The sequence below is a fragment of the Panthera pardus genome, unplaced genomic scaffold (assembly GCF_024362965.1).
Source record: "Panthera pardus isolate Hobbes unplaced genomic scaffold, ASM2436296v1 HiC_scaffold_12, whole genome shotgun sequence".
Classification (NCBI taxonomy): domain Eukaryota; kingdom Metazoa; phylum Chordata; class Mammalia; order Carnivora; family Felidae; genus Panthera; species Panthera pardus.
Genome location: NW_026526677.1, coordinates 16,585,523 through 16,604,939, shown reverse-complemented (window position 1 = coordinate 16,604,939; position 19,417 = coordinate 16,585,523). Strand labels below are relative to the sequence as shown.

Here is a 19,417-nt window from a genome sequence, read left to right as displayed (position 1 = left end):
GGAAGACTTGCATGTTTCTCACTTTAATACATTTATCCATCCATCCATCCATCCATCCATCCATTTTTTTTTTTTAAGTAAACTCTACACCCAACATGTGACTTGAACCCTGTGTCACATGTTCTACCGACTGAACCAGTCAGGGGCCCCGCATGTTTCTCACTTTAAATCAAAAGCTAGAAATGATTAAGCTTAGTGTGGAAGGCACATCCAAAGCCAAGATAAGCCAAAAGCTAGACCTCTTACGCCAGTTAGCCAAATTGTGAATGCAAAGAGAAAATTCTTGAAAAAACATTAGAAGTGCTACTCTAGTGAACACACATATGATGAGAAAGCAGAACAGCCTTACTGCTGATACGGAGAAAGTTTTAGTTGTCTGGATAGAAGATCAAACCAGCTACAACATTCTCTTAAGCCAAAGCCTAATCAAGAGCAAGTCCTGACTCTCTTCAATTCTATGAAGGCTGAGAGAGGTAAAGCTGTAGAAATCTAAAGCTAGCAGAGGTTGGTTCATGAGGTTTAAGGAGAGTCATCTCCATAACACCAAAGGACAAAGTAAAGCAGCAAGTGCTGACAGAGAAACTGCAGGGAGTTATCCACAAGTTCTAGCTACTAATGAAGGTAGCTACACTAAACAACAGATTTTCAGTGTGGATGAAACAGCCTTCTATTGAAAGAAGACGTCATCTAGGACTTACATAGCTAGAGAGGAGAAGTCAATGCCTGGCTCCAAAACTTCAAATGACAGGCTGACTCCTGTTAGGGGTCAATGTAGCTGGTGACTTTAAGTTAAAGCCAATGTTCATTTACCATTCTGAAAATGCTAGGCCCCTCAAGAACTATACTAAATCTATTCTGCCTGTGCTTTACAAATTGAAAAACAAAGCCTAGATGACAACATCTGTTTACAACATGGTTTACCAAACATTTTAAGCCCACTGTTGAGACCTACTACTCAGAAAAAAAGATTTCTTTCAAAATACTACTGCTCATTGGCAATGCACCTAGTCAGTCAAGAGTTCTGATGGAGAGATACAAGATTAATGTTTTCATGCCTGCTAACACAATATCCATTCTGCAGTCCATGGATCAAGCAGTATCTTGGACTTTGAAATCTTGTTATTTATCAAATACATTTCATAAGGCTGTAGCTGCCATAAGATTCCTCTGATGGACCTAGGCAAAGTAAATTGAAAATGAAAACCTTCTGGTAAGGATTCACCATTCTAGATGCCATTAAGAACATTCGTGATTCGGGGTGTTTGGGTGGCTCGGTTGGTTAACCGTCTGACTCTTGATCTCCGCTCAAGTCACGATCTCACAGTCTGTGAGATCAAACCCTGTATTGGGTTCTGCACTGACAGTTCAGAGCCTGCTTGGGATTCTCTGTCTCCCTTTCTCTCTCAAAATAAATAAACTTAGGGAAAAAAAAAAAAAAAAGAACATTCATTATTCATTGGAAGAGGTCAAAATACCAACATTAACAAGAGTTTGGAAGAAGTTGATTCCAACTCTCATGGAGGACTCTGAGGGGTTCAAGACTTCAGTGGAGGAAGTAACTGCAGATGTGGTAGAAAGAACAAGAGAAATAGAATCAGAAGTGGAGCCTGAAGATGTGACTGAATTGCTGCAATCTCATGATAAAACTTTAATGGATGAGGAATTGCTTATGAGTGAGCAAAGAAAGTGGTTTCTTGAGATAGAATCTACCCCTGTTGAAGATGTTGTGAAAGTGTTGAAATGACAACAAAATTTGAAATATCACATAAACTTAATTGATAAAGCAGCAGCAGGGTTTGAGAGGATGACTCCCAATTTTGAAAGAAGTTCTACTGCGGGTAAATGTTATCAATAAGCATCACATGCTACAGAGAAATTGTTTATGAAGGAAAAGTCAATCAATGCAGAAAACTTCATTGTTGTCTTATTTTAAGAAACTGCCAAAGCCACTCCAGCCTTCAGCAGCCAGCACCCTGATCAGTCATCAGCTATCAACATTGAGGTAAGACCCTCTACCAGTGAAAAGATTACAGACTGCCAAAAGCTCAGGTGCTGGTTAGCATTGTTTAGCAACATATTTGAATTAAGGTATGCACATTGTTTTTTTAGATATTAACATTGCACACTTAACAGACTATAGTGCGGTATAAACATAACTTTTATATGTGCTGGGAAACCAAAAACTTCATGACTTACTTTACTGTGATATTCACTTTACTGCAGTGGTCTGGAACTGAACCTGCAGTATCTCTGAGGTATGCCTGTCATTAAGGCTGAGAACTAAAGGAAATTAATAGGAGTTAGCCAGGCAAAGCCATAATACACAGGGATAATAGAGAATGTTACAGGCATGAGTGTGAAAACCCAAAAGAGATGAACAAAAGAACAGAAATGTAACTCAAATGACCAAATGGGCTAAAAAGGGCCATATTATACAAACCCAGTGACTTATGCAAGGAAGACTATTAACAAAATGCCTAGCAAATACTAAACACTCAAGAAATGGTAGCTACCAGGGGCGCCTGGGTGGCTCAGTCAGTTGAGCGTTCGACTTCGGCTCAGGTCATGATCTCATGGTTCGTGGGTTCAAGTCCCATGTAGGGCTTTATGCTGACAGTTCAGAGCCTGGAGCCTGCTTCAGATTCTGCGTCTCCCTCTCTGCCCCTCTCCTGTGCACACTCTGTCCCTCTCTCTCTTTCTCTCTCAAAAATAAACAAACATTAGGGGCACTTAGGTGGCTCAGCCAGTTGAGTGTCTGACTTCAGCTCAGGTCATTATCTCACGGTCCATGGGTCCGAGCCCCACATTGGGCTCTGTGCTGACAGCTCAGAGCCTGGAGCCTGCTTTGGATTCTGTGTCTCCCTTTCTCTCTGCCCTCTCCAGCTAGTGCTCTGTCTCTGTCTCTCAAAAATAAATAAACATTAAGAAAGAAAGAAAGAAAGAAAGAAAGAAAGAAAGAAAGAAAGAAAGAAAGAAAGAAAAAGGAATGGTAGCTACCATTATTGTGTTGTTGTAAGTGTATCCCAGTCATTCAGAGATTTTAGTTTCTGTTCAGACTTAACCCCATATTTCAGTCTTCTGGTCCAAGAAGGACCTAAGTTAGCAAAGAACTCTTAGGACCAAGAAACATTAAGTCTCTGTTTTAAAACAAACTGCTTCTTTCAGTATGCAAGTAATCTATTCCTTTTTATCCTATAGAAAACAGATTTACCATTAATTAAAAAGTAAATGCCATTTTATAATACTCAAAGGGACTGTCCATATTTTGCTTGGACAGATTTCCCATATTAAACATTGCTCAAAATAAGCAGGCAGTCCTCTAAAATGTAAAAAATGATTTTATTTACTGCACAGAGATTTCTGATAGGAGATTTAGTCTTTACTACTAAATGAAGCACTCATGCTAGTTCTAGACTAAGAGGTTTTCATGAGACCTTAAGAAAAAAAAAAAAAGTGTGGGGGCCGCCTGTGTGGCTCAGTCAGTTAAGCATCAGACTCTTGATTTCGGCTCAAGTCAAGATCTCACCGTTGGAGCCCCGTGTCAGGCTCTTGGCTATCAGAGACTGTTTGGGATTCCTTCTCTTCCTCTCTCTGCCCCTCCCCTGCTCACTCTCTGTCTCTCTCTCAAAAATAAAAAAAATAAATAAAAAAAAAAGAAGGGTGCTATTACAGTACTGAAAAAATTTTCTTAACTTTTTAAAAAATGTTTATTTTTGAGAGAGAGAAAGAAACAGAGTGTGAGTTGGGTGGAGGAGGGCAGCAGGGAAGAGGGGAAGACAAAGAATCCAAAGCAGGCTCCAGGCCCTGAGCTGTCAGCACAGAGCCCACCGTGGGGTTCAAACCCATGAACCATGAAATCATGACCTGAGCCCAAGTCAGATGCTTAACCGACTGAGCCACCCAGCCACCCCGAAAAAAAATTCTTAAAATCTATAAATGAGAGACTTCATACTGCAAGTAGATAAGGACACAAAATGATTTTTAAAAAACACTGTGGAGGGGTGCCTGGGTGGCTCAGTCGGTTGAGCATCCGACTTCGGCTCGGTCATGATCTCGTTGTCCATGAGTTCGAGCCCCGCATCGGGCTCTGTGCTGACAGCTCAGAGCCTGGATGGAGCCTGCTTCAGATTCTGCATCTGCCTCTCTCTCTGCCCCTCCCCTCCTCATGCTCGCTCTCTCTCTGCAAAAATAAACTCAAAAAAAAAAAAAAAAAAAAAAGAATGCATTTTTAAAAAACACTGTGGAATAAATACGAAAAATAAAACGTAAAACAACAAAATTGATTAGGGAGTGAGTGTTCTAGACAGCCAAGGTGGCCAGAAAGGAAAGGTCTGTCCCTGAAACAACTACTTTGTGTAACTTTTTTTCATATAAATCGGAGAAAACACCTAAGCTTCCCAGTCTTTTTAAAGTATACTAACAATCATTTAAACTTTTCAGGAAAATCCACTACTGCCACAGAGATATGAAGGACTCTTACACCAAATCTAAATGGTTCCAATGTCTTTTTTGAATTTTTACATTTTGTAGCTTTCCTTCCTCAACTCTTTTAATCAAGCTAACACTTCTAGTTAGCTTGTAGCAGTGCTGCCTTTTTAATTTTAGCTCTTGATTTAAAGAACCAAGTAGGCTAAAACTGCATAAGAGGGAGCAGGATCTACCTGAGGGAAGTCAATAAAATTTGAGATACCTACTTAGGCTGCTGAAAAGACTTTTGTGGTTTATTTCCTGGTAGTTGACTTTCAGATAAATAAAATGCTACTTTAAGTCTTATGACTGAAAAATGAAAAAAAGAAGTCATCCACATTAAACAAATAAATTTCAATACTTGAAACTATTCATTTTTTCTCATATTTTTATAGATTTTTTTAATGTTTATTTATTTTTGAGAGAGAGAGAGACAAAGCATGAGCAGGGGAGGGACAGAGAGAGAGGGAGACACAGATCTGAAGTAGGCTCCAGGCTCTGAACTGTCAGCACAGAGCGTGACACAGGGCTTGACCCATGAACCACAGGATCATGACTCGAGCCAAAGTCTGATCCACCCAGGTGCCCCATTTTTTTTCCTCATCTTTATAGAAAGGATCTAAAAATCACTTTTATTTAATAACAAATCCGTAAGAAATATAACTAAAAGATCAAAGAAGTAGGGCTCTTATTTCTTTAATAAAATAACGAAAATCATGCTTGAAGAGACAAGGTCAAGAGACAGGAGGTCACCATGGTTTATCTGACACCATATCGATGCCAAAAACATATGACCATTCTAACTAAGTCAGAATTTATGCTTTGAATGCATTTCCAAAGATCATATCCCAGGTCAAACAACTGCTATTACCAGGTCATGAAAAATAATGATTTCTGTAGCACTTAAAAAGTGTTAACCAGGGGGGAAAAGTTAGATCTCAGTAAAAAGCCAATTATAAAGAGGACATTTGTTTGGGACATAGGTTTCCTCTAAAAGTTGGTGAGAACTGTAGGTATTCATGCTTAGCCTAATATAAATACAGATAGAAAGATACAGAAACAATTATATGTGTGTACATATACATAAGTTAGCAAACATACATATATTACCTAGCTCTGTCCATTGAAAGGGTCTAGGAATAATGACACCCCAGCAATGAGCACATGGAGCACCCAGATGTTGGTTTCTATAAATCACTGTCCAATGACAGGAACCAAGGCTCCTTGGAGAAATGGCTGATTCTGGGTCTGGAGCAAGGAAAATATAAGATGAATCTGGGGCATTTTGTAGTACTAGAAAGTAAGGAAATGCTCAAAATGAAAAAAAGGATGGAGGCATATCAAAGGGACACAGGAGCCAACCTGAAAGACTTCCTAATGGCCAAAGCTGGAAAACTGAGCAAAAAACTAAAAAATACAGAATTAGATTATAACTAAAGTACAAAACAGATACACTGATACTGACAAATGGGTGAATAAAGAAATAAATGGGGGAGAAGAGACAAATCTTCCTTTCAATATTCCAAATAATAAATGTAGATATTCTTCCCTCCAGGAAGTGTAACTTAAGTCCTCCACCCACTTTGAGGGTGGGCTAGACTTAGTGGTCTACTTCCAAAGAATTCAGTATAGAAAAGGAAAAATAGTTGGGGCATCTGGGTAGCTCAGTCGTGTTTGAGTGTCTGACTTTGGCTCAGGTCATGATCTCACAGTTCATGAGTTCGAGCCCCACATCAGGCTGTCTGCTGTCAGCATGGAGCCTGCTTTGGATCCTCGGTATCTCTCTCTCTCTCTGCCCCTCCTCCACTGGTTCTCTCTCTCAAAATAAGTAAATAAACTTAGGGAAAAAAAATAAACTTAAAAAAATAAGGGAAAATATATTCAAAAAAAAAAAAGAAAGGGAAAAACAGTAACCTCACATATTAACATGGCAAACACTTACCTTAACCAAATGATCAGTCATCATTAGTGATTATCATATGGATGTCACATATCCCGATATGAAATGATGGTATTCTGTGGCATTCTTTCCAAAAACATACAACTCTTGTCTAATAATGAGAACAATATCAGACAAGCTCAAAAGGAGGGACATTACACAAAATAACTGGCCAGTATTCCCCAAAACTGTCAAAGTCATGAAGACAAGAAAAGACTGAGAGACAAAAACTACATGCAAGGGGCTACCCTGGACTGTACCAGAAGCAGAAAGGAGATACAAATGGAAAAACTGTAGAAATTCAAACAAAATCTGGAGTTTAGCAAAAAGTAATGTATCAGTTGTTGGTTTCTTAGTTTTAACAAATGTGCCATGTGAGACATTAACAATAGGGAACTGAGTGAGAGGTATATAGGAATTCTATGTATCATCTTTGTAACTTTTCTGAGTATCTAAAATTATTACAAAACAAAAAGTTTATTTAAATTAATTCCTCTAAAAGACTCTTTAATTTTCTCTTCAAAAAAGTCAGTATCATGGGGCATCTGGGTGGCTCAGTCAGTTAAGCCTCTGACTTTGGCTCAGGTCATAATCTCACAGCTGATGGGTTGGAGCCCCACCTCAGGCTCTGTGCTGACAGCTCAGAGCCTTGGAGCCTGCTTCAGATTCTGTATCTGTATCCCTCTCTCTCTGCCCCTCTCCTGATTGCACTCTGTCTCAAAAATAAATAAACATTAAAAAAAATTATTAAAAAAGTCAATGTCATGAAAAAACAAAATTTTCTAAAAGTGAGAGCACTACACACCTATTAGAATGGCAACAAACAAACAAACAAACAAACCCATATCTGATAAAACTAAATGCTGACAAAGATGTAGAACAAAAATTCACATTCATTGCTGGTGAAAATGCAAAAGTGATACATCCACTTTGGAAGACAGTTTGGTAGTTCTTAACAAGGTAAACACTGATTACCCTATGATCCTACAATCGCACCTCTACGTATTTACTCAGTTGAATTGAAAATGTGTATCTACACAAAATCTGCACACAAATGTTTACAGCAGCTTTGTCCATAATTGTCAAAAACTAGAAATGACCAAGATATCCTTCAACAGGTGAATGGATAAACAAACTGTGACACAACCACACAATGGTTGTGAGCTATCAAGCCACAGAAAGATATGGAAGAACCTTAAATCGATACTGCTAAGTGAAAGAAGCCAGTCTGAAAAGGGTACATATTGTATGATCCCAATTGTATAACATTCTGGAAGAAAGCAAAACTATGGAGACAGTAAAAAGATCAGCAGTTGCCCAGGGATGGGAGAATGAGGAAAAACGAACTGGTAAAGTACAGGGGATTTTTTTAGGGCAGTGAAACTATTCTTACAATGATGGATAAGTAACATTATGCATTTGTCAAAACCTAAAGAACTTTACAACATTAAGAGTGAACTTTAATGTATGCTAATTTTAAAAAGTCATTTAGGGGCGCCTGCGTGGCTTAGTCAGTTAAACATCCAACTCTTGACTCAGGCCAGGTCATGATCTCACGGTTTGGCTGGTGAAATCTGAACCCCACATCAGGCTCTGCACTGACAGCGCAGAGCCTGCTTGGGATTCTCTCCCCACAACCCGTCTCTCTCAAAATAAGCAAGTAAAACTTAAAAACAAAAAGTCATTTAAGACATCGGGGAATCAGAGAAGAATGCAGTCTGTGACAAGAGAATCTGACTGTATTACAAACGTGTTAAAACAACCTCACTGAAGGGGATAGGGAGAAGGTGCTGACCTAGGCAACCTCGGAAATTAATGGAATCTTTAAGACTGAATGCAAAAGGAACTATACATATGTACTGTAGTTGATAAAGTTGTTTCCCGTGAGAGTGTGGGTGAACAATTCTGATACTGCTATACATGTTTATTGGAATTGACCAATTAAGTAAATGGATGGTGGAAGCAAGGTTTCTACTGTTGATGTGGAAATTCACAGAACAGCAAACAGAGAAGGCTAGAATGGTCTATGTGATAATGGATTCGAACTGGAGATATCAGTAAGAACTCATGTTTAACTTAATATAGTTACAGATGATTACACACAGAAATATTTTACTGACATGTTTATATACAAGAGTTAGCATAAAACTAACTCTTTGCTCTGTTAGCTGAGAGGGCCTACAAGAAACAAAACCCTGGCAGCAATGATAATACTTAGTGTCCACATCTTGGTTTCTCAGACCATTCTTCAATAAAAGAACTAGAACTCCATGGAGAAATAGCTGATTTTAGCACTGTGACAAGAAATATGCAAGATGAGCCTAGAGCATCTTGTAGTGCCAGAAAGTGAGTGAGTGTTAAAAAATAATTACATAAAAATATATATACACACACTGATGTCGGTATGTTAAAGGGGCACAGTACAGGAGCCAACTGAATAAGCTCCCAATGGACAAAGCTGGAATAATGTGAGCAATAAAGTAGTATTGGAATATAACTCAAAGTATAAGATAGAGATCCTTCATTCCACAATGACAGAAGTAAATACTTGCCTAAATTAATAAATGAGGAAAGAGAGGCAAATTTCCCATGCAGAAGACTTCCAAATAAATTATGTAGGTACTCTACCCCAAAGAACAGGGAGCATAACTCTTTATTCCTTAAATGTAGGCAGCACAGTTACTTTCTTCCAAAGAGGACAGTACGGAATGGGGAGAAAAGTAACCTGACAAATATTACCTCAGCCAGGCGATCAAGGTCAATACCACCAGTTATAAATCACGTTGATAGTATGAACCCTTAATATGATGAAAATGGCACTTCCTCTCTGTGATCACACCTATAACCCCAATCTAATCATAACAAAAACATCAGATAAATTCCAGTAGAGGGACATCCTAAAATATACTTGACCAATACCCCTAAAAACTTTCACAGAAAAAAAATTTAAATTAAAAATAAATAAATAACAAGGCGGGGGGGCCGTCAGTCAGTAGAGCATGTGACTCTTGATCTCAGGGCCATGAGTTTAATCCTCACGTTGGATGTGGAGCCTACTTAAAAAATAAATAAATAAAACTTAAATAATAGTAATAAGAACAACAAAGGCAGGAGTGGAGAAGTCAAACCTTCCTTTCCCCCCAGTTGGCACAAACATAAAACTATCATTTTTCCAGTTTTCTTAGTTGAAGACTTTCCAAATTAGTCTGCTGAAATACTGCTCACATCCAAAGACACAGTAACACAGCCAGCTTTAGTTATATACTGTCTTTATCACTTTATCACATAGAGAAGACTATGACAGTTTTGGCCAATTTTGTTCAACAAGTATTTTTTGACTACCTTTTTTGTTCCAAGTATTGTTCGAGGCATTGTGGTAACCTCAAAAATAGAAGAAAAAAAAAATCTACGCTCTGCTTTCATTTCTGTGAGGAAGTCAGACAACACACAAACAAACAATAAATGACCCATCAGCCAGCAATAAATGCTATGAGGTGAATAAAAAATGAAAGTGAGGCAAAAATGACCAAGACAGCTACTCTAATTGGAGCTTAGAAAATGCCTCTTTAAGGAGATGACATTTGAGTTGAGACCTCAGTGCAGCCAGTATACAAAGAGGACAGCAAATGCAAAAGCCAAAAAGAATAAGCTTAATGTGTCTGAGACATCTCAAGTAAACAGGGCAACTGCCCTGATAGGAATGAGCGAACAGATTCTGAACTCCAGAGGTAAAAATACAAAACTCATTTAGGCATCTCGAACCATTCCAACACTAACCACCAGGAAACTATCAATGATAATTAGCTCAAGATCTCAATTTTATGCTCTCCCAGAGTCTCCCCCAAAGTCACAGCTGTCCAGTAAATACTGTCTTTTGGACTTCCCCATCTCCCCTCTAAAAACTACCATGCTTATCGCTCATATTTAATCATGGCTCTGCTAGAAGTAGTTAAAAAAAGGAGGTGGGTATTCTACCCAGAAATTGCTCCTGAATTCTCCCTAACAGATCTCATTACTTCCTAAAGCACAACCATAGGTTGCTTAAAAGCAAAGGCTCTGGGGACAGAATGACTTGGGTTCAAACTCAGATTCTATCAGCTGTATGATCTTGAACAAGTTGCATAGCTTTTCTAAGACTCAGTTTCCTCATCTATAAAAAGCTGTGAGGGTTAAAAAAGACAAAATGTGGCACCCAGTGACTACTCAATAAACGTTAGCTACTGCTAATAAAAGTATTTGAGTATTTATTTTGCTCAATGTTCAGAGTTGGGCCAGAGGGATTACAGAAAATACAATTTGCTACAGCAAATTGTTTCAGAGATAAAACTGTCAAACTCCCTTAGGTCAGGAGCTTTGTCTTTTTCTGGTTCACTAGTGTATCCCCAGAATCCAGAACAGTGTTTAACACACAGTAGGCATCTATCTCAATATGTGTTGAATCAATCAATGAGACTCCATTAAGTCAAAGGAGCATACGAGAGCCTGGCTTTACTTCAAAATAAAGGAAAGTTTTCATTCCACATCAAGATTAACAATATCCTAAGGCCTTGTTAAAGATGTTTTATTATTTCTAATTGCCTCCCCAAAGTCTAGAACAGCTTCATAATATTAACGGACCCAAATTTATTGCAATTAAAAAGCTCTGCTGCTAACATTAAGCTGTCAATCGAAGGCTATACTACTGTTCATAATTCAAACTTGATCAAAATGTTAAAAGTAATAATAAAGTATAAGGTATATTAATTGTTATGGAATACTTTGCTTGCCATTATTCCATAGAACAGACTTTAAAAACTTGTGTAAAAAAATTTTCTCACAAGTTGACCAAGTTTCATTTATGCTGGCAAAACAAAATGATTTCACCTTTCTCTGTATCATTAAATTTTATAAAAACATTATGGTTTCTTCAATCACCAAAGAAAAGTTCAAATCTTTTAGACTTCTTAAAAGTTGCAAAGGATTGTTAGCTTAATATATTGGCTCTTTAGGTCAAAGAAGGACTTTTCAGGGTGATGAAAATGGAGAAAGAAGGAGTTCACCTCTCTAAAAATGAGTTTTCAATTACTATAATTATGCATAAAATAAGACAGGCAGCATTTCTGGGCCAAGATTTGATGCCTTAGTTCCCCGTGAGAATTAAGGCCAAGCATAAATTTGGGGCAAGTTCTGCAAAAACCACTTTACCCTCTATTGATGCTGAATGAAAAACTCATTGTTAGGATCCATCAACACGAATATATTTTCTAACACACAGTAGCCACTCTGGCAACATCGCTTTCATCGTTTTCTATCCGAGAAACAAAACAGGATGCATTTAAATCCTGCCTGACAGTTACCACCACTGCAGGGTAGCTCTCTCAGCAGCTTAAGAGTGGTAAGGGCTAAAAAGTAAGAATCTAGTTTCCCGAGCCCCCACCGTAAAGTAGCAGGGCCTGCTTAAGCTAACCTACACTGGTTGGCTATTGTATAGGTCCGCCAAACCTTCAGAGCTAGAAAGATACCTGAACTCTACTGACACCTTTTGAGAGAGAAAGCCAGGCGTGAGGGCGGAGCGGTATGATCGGAATTGTTAAAACCGCAGCAAGCCAGCAGGGACACAGGTGCGCGGGCAGGCCCCGGTACCGCAGTCCTTGTCACGCTCCAGACGACGGAGCCCGTCACAACCACGACAACCCTCCCAGACTCTTATTCACTCATTCATTCATTTGACAATTACGCGAGGGGCACTGTAGCAGGGCCGGCTCGCAGGGCCCCCGCCCCAGTCCCCGAACACCCTCGGCCGCCAGGCGCGGCCCTGAGCCGCCCCCATTTCCCGGACGCTGCCGCCCGCACTCCGCCACGGCGCGCTCGGGTCACCCGGATCCCGGCCTCGGCCCCACGCGAGCGCCCACGCCCCCCGCCTTGCCAGCCGCAGGTCCCCCGGCCTCCGCCCCGCTTCGCCGTCTCAGACCGCCGGGTTCGTGCGGCGAGGGAGGGGCGCGTCCACGGAGGTCCCCCGCTCGGGGTTCAAGATCCCTCGGCGCGCGCGACGCCCGGACCCGAGGGCCTACGCGGGTGGGTCGGGCCCACCGGCCACTCACCTCCGCCGGGTCAGAACCGAGGGGCCTGCTCTAAGCCGTTTGAAACCGCTTGGGCCGCCGCACACCCCGCAGTGTCCTCGTTGTTTATTGGTCCTCGGCGGACCGCCCATCGCGCGTTTATTGGTCCATTTGAAAGGACTGTGTGCACGCGCCGCCCGCAGCTTTAAAGGGGCCGCGCGCGGCCGTGTTTCTTTCGGAACCGGCGTTGCCTGGTCGGGTGGGGAGAAAGAAGGTCGCCAGAGCAAAAGCTACCGGCGACCCCCCCACCCCCACCCCACACACCCACACTCGAAAGAAAGGCGATAGATGTGTGGAGAACTGTGCATCCCCGGCCATCAGCATGTTTGCTTTATTTAATTTTGGCTATTCAAGCGACTGTCAACACCTGCAATTTTTTAAAAAGTCCTCTCATTCAGCAAATATTGATTGTGCAGCTAAGTGCGTGAGGGAAAAGAGAGGCTCTGGGATATAGTGGAAGGAGCAGCGAATGGAGCCAGGATACTGGATTCTGGTCTTGGACCTGTTCTAAGTAAACCACTTTTCCCAGTAAATTATTTGTAGCTTAGTTTCCTCAAAACGAGATAACAATGTTTCCCTTACAAGCTTAATGTGAGGATTTAATATAGCTAATTGAATGTCTAGGAAAGGCCTTTGAACAGTAAGTATTCTGCAAAAGCTTTATACTTCTATTATTTATAGAAACGACAGGCTTGGTTAATATGATTTCTAAAAGTCTTGTTTAGCTCTAAAAATAAAATCCTAAAAAAAAAAAGGGGGGGGGGTGGCTACACCACTCGGGGCACAGTACAACTCTTGATCTCAGAGTTGTTTGTCCCAGCCTCAAGTTGCGTGTAGAGCTTACTTAAAAATAAAATCTTAAAAATAAGTCTTGCTTATCTCTAAATTCTATGTTTCTATGAATAAGATAAGGGCCTTACTCCCAAGAAATGTACAAACTGCTTTGGTCAGAGAAATAAAACATATAGGCTAGTCAGCCACTAAAATTCAAGGCAGTATGAGAACAACATAAAAAGCTGTAGATGCTTACAGAAGGGGGAAATTTGCTAAGGGAGGATCTGTGAAAGGGATGGGCTTTTCTTTTCTTTTTTTTTTATGTTTATTTTATTTTAAAAGAGAAGGTGTGAGCAGGGGAGGGGCAAAGGGAGAGGGAGAGAGAATTCCAAGTAGGCTCTGTGCTGATGCACAGCACAGACTGTGCAGAGCTCAAGCCCATGAACCGTGAGATCATGACCTGAGCTGAAACCAAGAGGCTGACGCTTAACCAACTGAGCCACCCTGGTGCCCTAAAAGGGATGGACTTTTAATCTGGGATTCAAAGATATGTAATTACCAACAGACTAAAAAATGGAGAGGGGATGGGTAAAAAAGTAATAAAAAAGTAATAAAATGATTCTTTTTTAATCTATCAAATTGGCAAAGATGAAAAAGTTTGACAGCCGTTGGCCAAGACTTTGAGAAACAGACACTCAAACTCACTGTTGGTAAGAGTGTAACTGGTGCAAACTTTTAGAAGGATGATTTAGCAGTTGTTAAAATGTAAAGTGTGTATAATCTCTGGCCCAGTAATGCCACTGTTAGGAATTTGTTCTTCAGATCTATGCAAGTATTCAAAGAAAAATGCCCAAAGATATTCACTGCAGCAATTCTTAAGATACGGAAAAACCAAAAACCAAAAACCATCCAAACCCTAGAAATTACATGTCCATTCATAGGGAACTTATTACATAAGTTACAGAATATCTACTCAACAGAACGCTACCCAACTGTTAAAAAGAATGTAGTTAAGCTATATGTACTGGAATAGAAAAATGCACAAATTTAATTGAAAAAAGGCAAGTTGAAGAAAAGCGTATGTGGAATCATTTTATTATATGTGGTTATAAAATGCATATGTATTTGTACACATGCCTGAAAATGATTAGAACATTCCTGGAATTTCAAGAAACTAACAGGGGAACTGGGAAGGGAGGGAAACAACTGTTTTGTTTTGTTTTTTGTTTTTTGCCATTGACATGTTAATTAAAAAAATAGAAATAGGGAGAATGTCTAGTAGTGGGAAGAGAAGGCCCAAGGGCACAGAAACAAGAAAGTGCATTATAGGTAGGGAATTGAACGTGTGAGTTTGGTTTTCGAACAGGGTTCATGTTGGGAAGTAATGGGATACAAGGTTGACAGAGAAAGGAACAATTCTCGGAGGGTCTTGAATACTAAAGGTAAGGAATTTGTACTTCGGGTAGGTGATGGGGAGCTATTGAAGGTTTCTGAATCAGACAGTGACAACATCAGAACTTCTCTTTAGGAAAACTAATTAGCTTGTTTGTCTAAAATGGGTTAGAGTTGGAAGCCCAGTTAGGAGTCTGATATGAGGTGATAGCAGTGGGAATGATGAGAACAGATTCCAGAAAGAGTGGAGGATTTTGCAACCAACTTAGTGCAAAGGTGAGGATGGGGCCCATTTAGGGAGATGAGTCAAAAAACATGCCAAGATTTGAACCTAGGGATTGGGAGGGGTCATTGCCCAAATGGAAGTAGAAAGTCAGGAGAAGCCAGTCTCAAAAGGAAGGCAAGGAATTTAGTTTTAGACCTGTTTACTTTTAGGTACCAATGAGACATCCAAACAGAATCTCTAAGTAGATCTAGGAAATACAGGATAAGGACTGTGAGAAAAGATTAGGAATCACCTCCATAGAGTAGAAAACATGATGAGACCACAGAGTGGGAGAGTGGAGAGTGAAAAGGAGGGACGTGAGAACAGATCCATCGGTAGGGAAAAGAGAAAAGAACCTAGCAGAGCAAACAAGGGTCACAGAAACCTTTGAGAAATGGGTTAGGAACATATACAAATAGTCTTTTTCAGTCATTGGTATGTTTACTTTATTTAAATATTATCAGAAATAAGTTGAAGATTACATTTATAAGGAGAGCAAGATGGTAAACTGGAATTTGCTCAATAAAGGATGTATGGAGTCTGGATCCTGGAGAGCTTTAGAACAAGATGGCAAATCCCTTTTTGTCTTATATGGTTTAGGTGCAGCCCTAGTGGGCATTAGATGTCTGATTCCATGCATTTATTTGTTCGTTCATTCAACAAATATTTATTGAGCACCTAATATGTGCAGGGACTATTCTAGGCACTTGGGATAATCAGTGCACAAAATACACACACACACACACACACACACACACACACACACACACACACACACGTCCCTCTTATGGTACTCACATTATAGTGAAAAAGCATAGACAATCAACACATAAATAAATTATATAGTATGTTATTAAACAACGTATGCAATGCGAAAAGAAAAAAAGAGTAAAACACGGTGAAAGAGATTGGGAAGTAGAGTTCGAAAGACTGCAATTTTATAAAGAGTGATCAGAGTAGGTTTCATTCAGAAGGTTACATTTAAGCAAAGACTTGAGGAAGGCAAAGGAGTTAGCCATGAATTTATCTAGAGGAAGAAAGTGCAAGCCAGAGGAAACAGCTATGCAAAGACCCTAGGTTGGGAACACGCCTCTCAGGTTAGAGAAACAGGGAGGCCTGTATAGCTGAAGCAGAGTAGTTGGCAGGAGGGTAGCAGGAGATGAGGTCTGATAGGCAACAGAGGGCAGGGGAGTGGCAGATCCTGTAAGGCCTTGTAGAAACCTAACATAATATCTTGCTCCATAGTAGGTGTTCAATAAATGTTTGGCCAGTCATCTTTTGCAGTCCAGGATTATCACCAAACAGCATTTATCTATGTATTTATTAGAGTGACGTGTGCTTACTTTATTCCAAGGGCCTCTCAGTAGTTCTACATAAGGAAAATATTAACAGGGCAGTGAACCCCTTGGAGGCATTAGAGATCAAGGCAAACACTGTATTATTGCAACTGGAAGCAGTAAACAGATGCCAAACATTGTGGCTGCTGAATAAATGTGCTGGGCATTTCTGAAAAGCCTGCCAAGGGTTGGGACAGTGCTCATTCCATCGTAATCACAAGCTGCTTTCTGGGAGAGAAACAGCTCTACCATGGGACGTGGACCCAGATTTCCAGCCTAAGAGGAACGGCTTCAATGATTAACTTCCTTTCAACTTTCAGTCCAGGTACCTAATGCATTATTCCCTGGAGACAGCAGTGGTGACATTAACACAGGTCTCAAGTGGCTCTGGGTTTTTGTGCCTTGACTGGCCTCTGAGCCTATCCCGGGTTTCACTGGTTGCATTTAATAGGTATTGAGTGAATGAAGGAATGAATAACCCTTTTCTCTTTTCTCATAGCCCATTTTCCCATAGCCCCCCAAATTCAGGCTGTCCAAGAACTCTGACCACAGAAGCATCAGCTCCACCAAAGAGGAAGGAGGCAGAGGGAGAGATAGGGACCTCATTAGCAGGCTGTCAACAGGCTTTTAGGGCTGCAGGGAAAACTACGGAGAAGGGCAAGATAAGTGAGAGTTCTTGGCTCTCTGTGTCTTGTAAAATGAAAAAGGCAGATTGCGTAGCTTGGGGCTAACTTCAGCCTTGGGTTTAAACTCAGACCCTTAATTAGGCTGTCTGGATCTGTTTTAACATCATGTCAAAGGAGTCCAAAATTGTGAGTTGGAGCCTTGACTCTGTTCCGCAAGCTGAGCTCTGCTTAGCCTCTGCCAGCTGCTTAATGGGAGAATGATCTAGAGAGAAAATAAATGGGTGAGTGAGGGAATGTTACAAAACAAAGGCTGCCTGAAACATCCCCAAACACACATCCTATTAAGTGGATCAGTTGAGTCATTTTCACATATGAAGAAAAGACACACTCATACAGACTTTTTTTAGCTATAAAAAGGGCTCAACTCCATTTGTAATCATTATGTCCATAGGCAGAAATAACTGAAGTTTACTATATGTTCTTGAATGTCAGTGCATTACATTTAGAACCCTGTACACCCTCAGCTCTTGCAGATGCCTTTTCTAAGTTCCTATGTAGCACTGACTTTGCTGTAGGCTTAGGTTTGGTGAAAGCTTCAGATCATGCCTTGGAGACCTCTCTATGGGCCACAGAGATCTTTTCATCTTAGGATCCATCATCTGTTCATGCAATATAGAAAGAAGGGCAGTGACTATGTTTTGAACATAATTAGCTTATAAAAATATGTCCAGTTGGTTAGAATTTGACTAACTCTCTCCCTACTCATCAGCTTCAGGTTTTATATCTAGAGAACCAGATAAGGACAACTCTTGTTTCATCCTTAAGGTTTCTCGGAAGGAACATAAAAACAAGTTTCAGGCCAGAAATAACCTTAGCAATCATCTGGCTCAACCTTTTCATTTTACTCATCAGGACAGTAAAAGCCAAGGCATGTGCATAACCCGAAAACAGGATGCTAGTCCTTGACTCATCTGCCCAGTGCCAGATTGTTGTCAAGACCTGGGCCACCAGGCCCAGCCTCTTCTCCCATTCCCATTTCCTGCTGAAGTGACAGGACAGTCACAGATTAGTGGGATCTCTAAGGCTCAGGCAGTGTTGAATACCTGATTACACTGGCTCATGTGGTCACAAGGTGTCAAAATGTAGTCACCAAATTTAGTTCTCCCAGAAACATCTCCCAGGCTTTCAAGCAAACGGTGTGTGCTCAATGCATTAATTTTTCTTGTCATCTGAAAAGTTCTTCCTGAGTTCTCAGCTCAAGTGGTCACTGTTCATGGCCTGGCTCATAACCCCGAGCCTTTGGGAGGGGGTACTTTCTACAGGTATATAGGCTTATACTTTAGGCTGGACTTCATCACTTAAAATGCTTTTCTCTCAGTATGAGTTATTAAAAAAAAAAAGAAAGAAAAAAAGAATGGTTGAGCGAGGGGATAGTTGTCCTTGAACTATTCCACTTATTTCTGTTCTGGTGCACATATCCCTTACCAAAGTTGAAAGAGTTACACACTGTAAATTAGTGTCAGATCTAAAAAATAAAAAAAAAAAAAAAATTAGTGTCAGATCTCTTGTCATTTAAATACAAGAGGCTTCAGTCTTTCTTGCTTTCTCTTTCTTTTTTTGGGGGGGGGTATGTAGGGTGGGGGTGGAGGCTGTTGCTAGATTCTAAGCTCTGTGGTCAGGCTTGGCCCACAGTAAGTGATAAACGAATTAACGGAAGCATTATTCTATAAAAGGTCTGTGGTTTAGAAAATCAACTACTGGGCTCTGACATAAAATTCTACATCTCGCACGGGACTTCCATGATTCCTAATCATCATTAGGAACCTGAGAAGGGAGCCCAACCCCCTGTCCTAGCCTTGAGATGTAGTGGATAAATTATAACAAGGAAGCTTTTTTAAAATAAAAGGAAGAAAATAAAAATAAATAAAAGGAATCTTAGTGTTGATTTGATCCATTCTTCGAAACTACGAAACTTTACTAAGATCAAAAAGAGCTAGGAGCATATCTGGGCCTTAATGAACCTTCCTTGTCCCCAGTACTTTTCTTACTATATCTGACAGTCTTGCCAGGGACTGTCATCACAAGGCAAAGTCAAGTTCTGTGACAATGAAGTCCTCATAGACCTAGAACAGAAATAGAAGATATATCGTATATATGTCATATACTTCCTTCCAGCGCCTGGAGAGGTCACTAATAATCATGACACTTTCCCCTTGGAGTCTCCCCAGGACCTCAGGCAGCCACTGCCAACCAATCAGAGTCAACACTCGAGATTAAAACCTGCCATCCCTGTTCTAGAGGAAGTGAGGATTTCACAAGCCAATGAATTCTGGTCTTGACCTGTCTCCTCAAGATGAGTTGACCCTTCAACCAGGAACCTCACACCTTTTGTTGTTCTTCACCATCCTCACGTCCCCCAAGGACTTAAAGGTGATGTTGCAAGAAGGTTTTTGAAAGCATGGGTCTGCCAGACAGAGCGGGTGCAATGATTAGTCATGACTCCAAGCCAGGCACAGTGA

At 40.4% G+C, this 19,417-nt stretch overlaps 1 protein-coding gene across 2 annotated transcripts in view; it reads right to left on the bottom strand.

Moving 5' to 3' along the window:
* Window positions 1-12,596, bottom strand: part of CKAP5 (cytoskeleton associated protein 5) — a 113,518-nt gene extending 100,922 nt beyond the window's left edge. For both annotated transcript variants that reach the window (XM_019412339.2, XM_019412342.2), the window contains exon 1: window positions 12,487-12,596. The gene's annotated coding sequence lies outside the window, so the exon portion shown is untranslated. The remainder of the gene's footprint in view (window positions 1-12,486) is intronic.
* Between the last annotated feature and the right edge of the window lie 6,821 nt (window positions 12,597-19,417).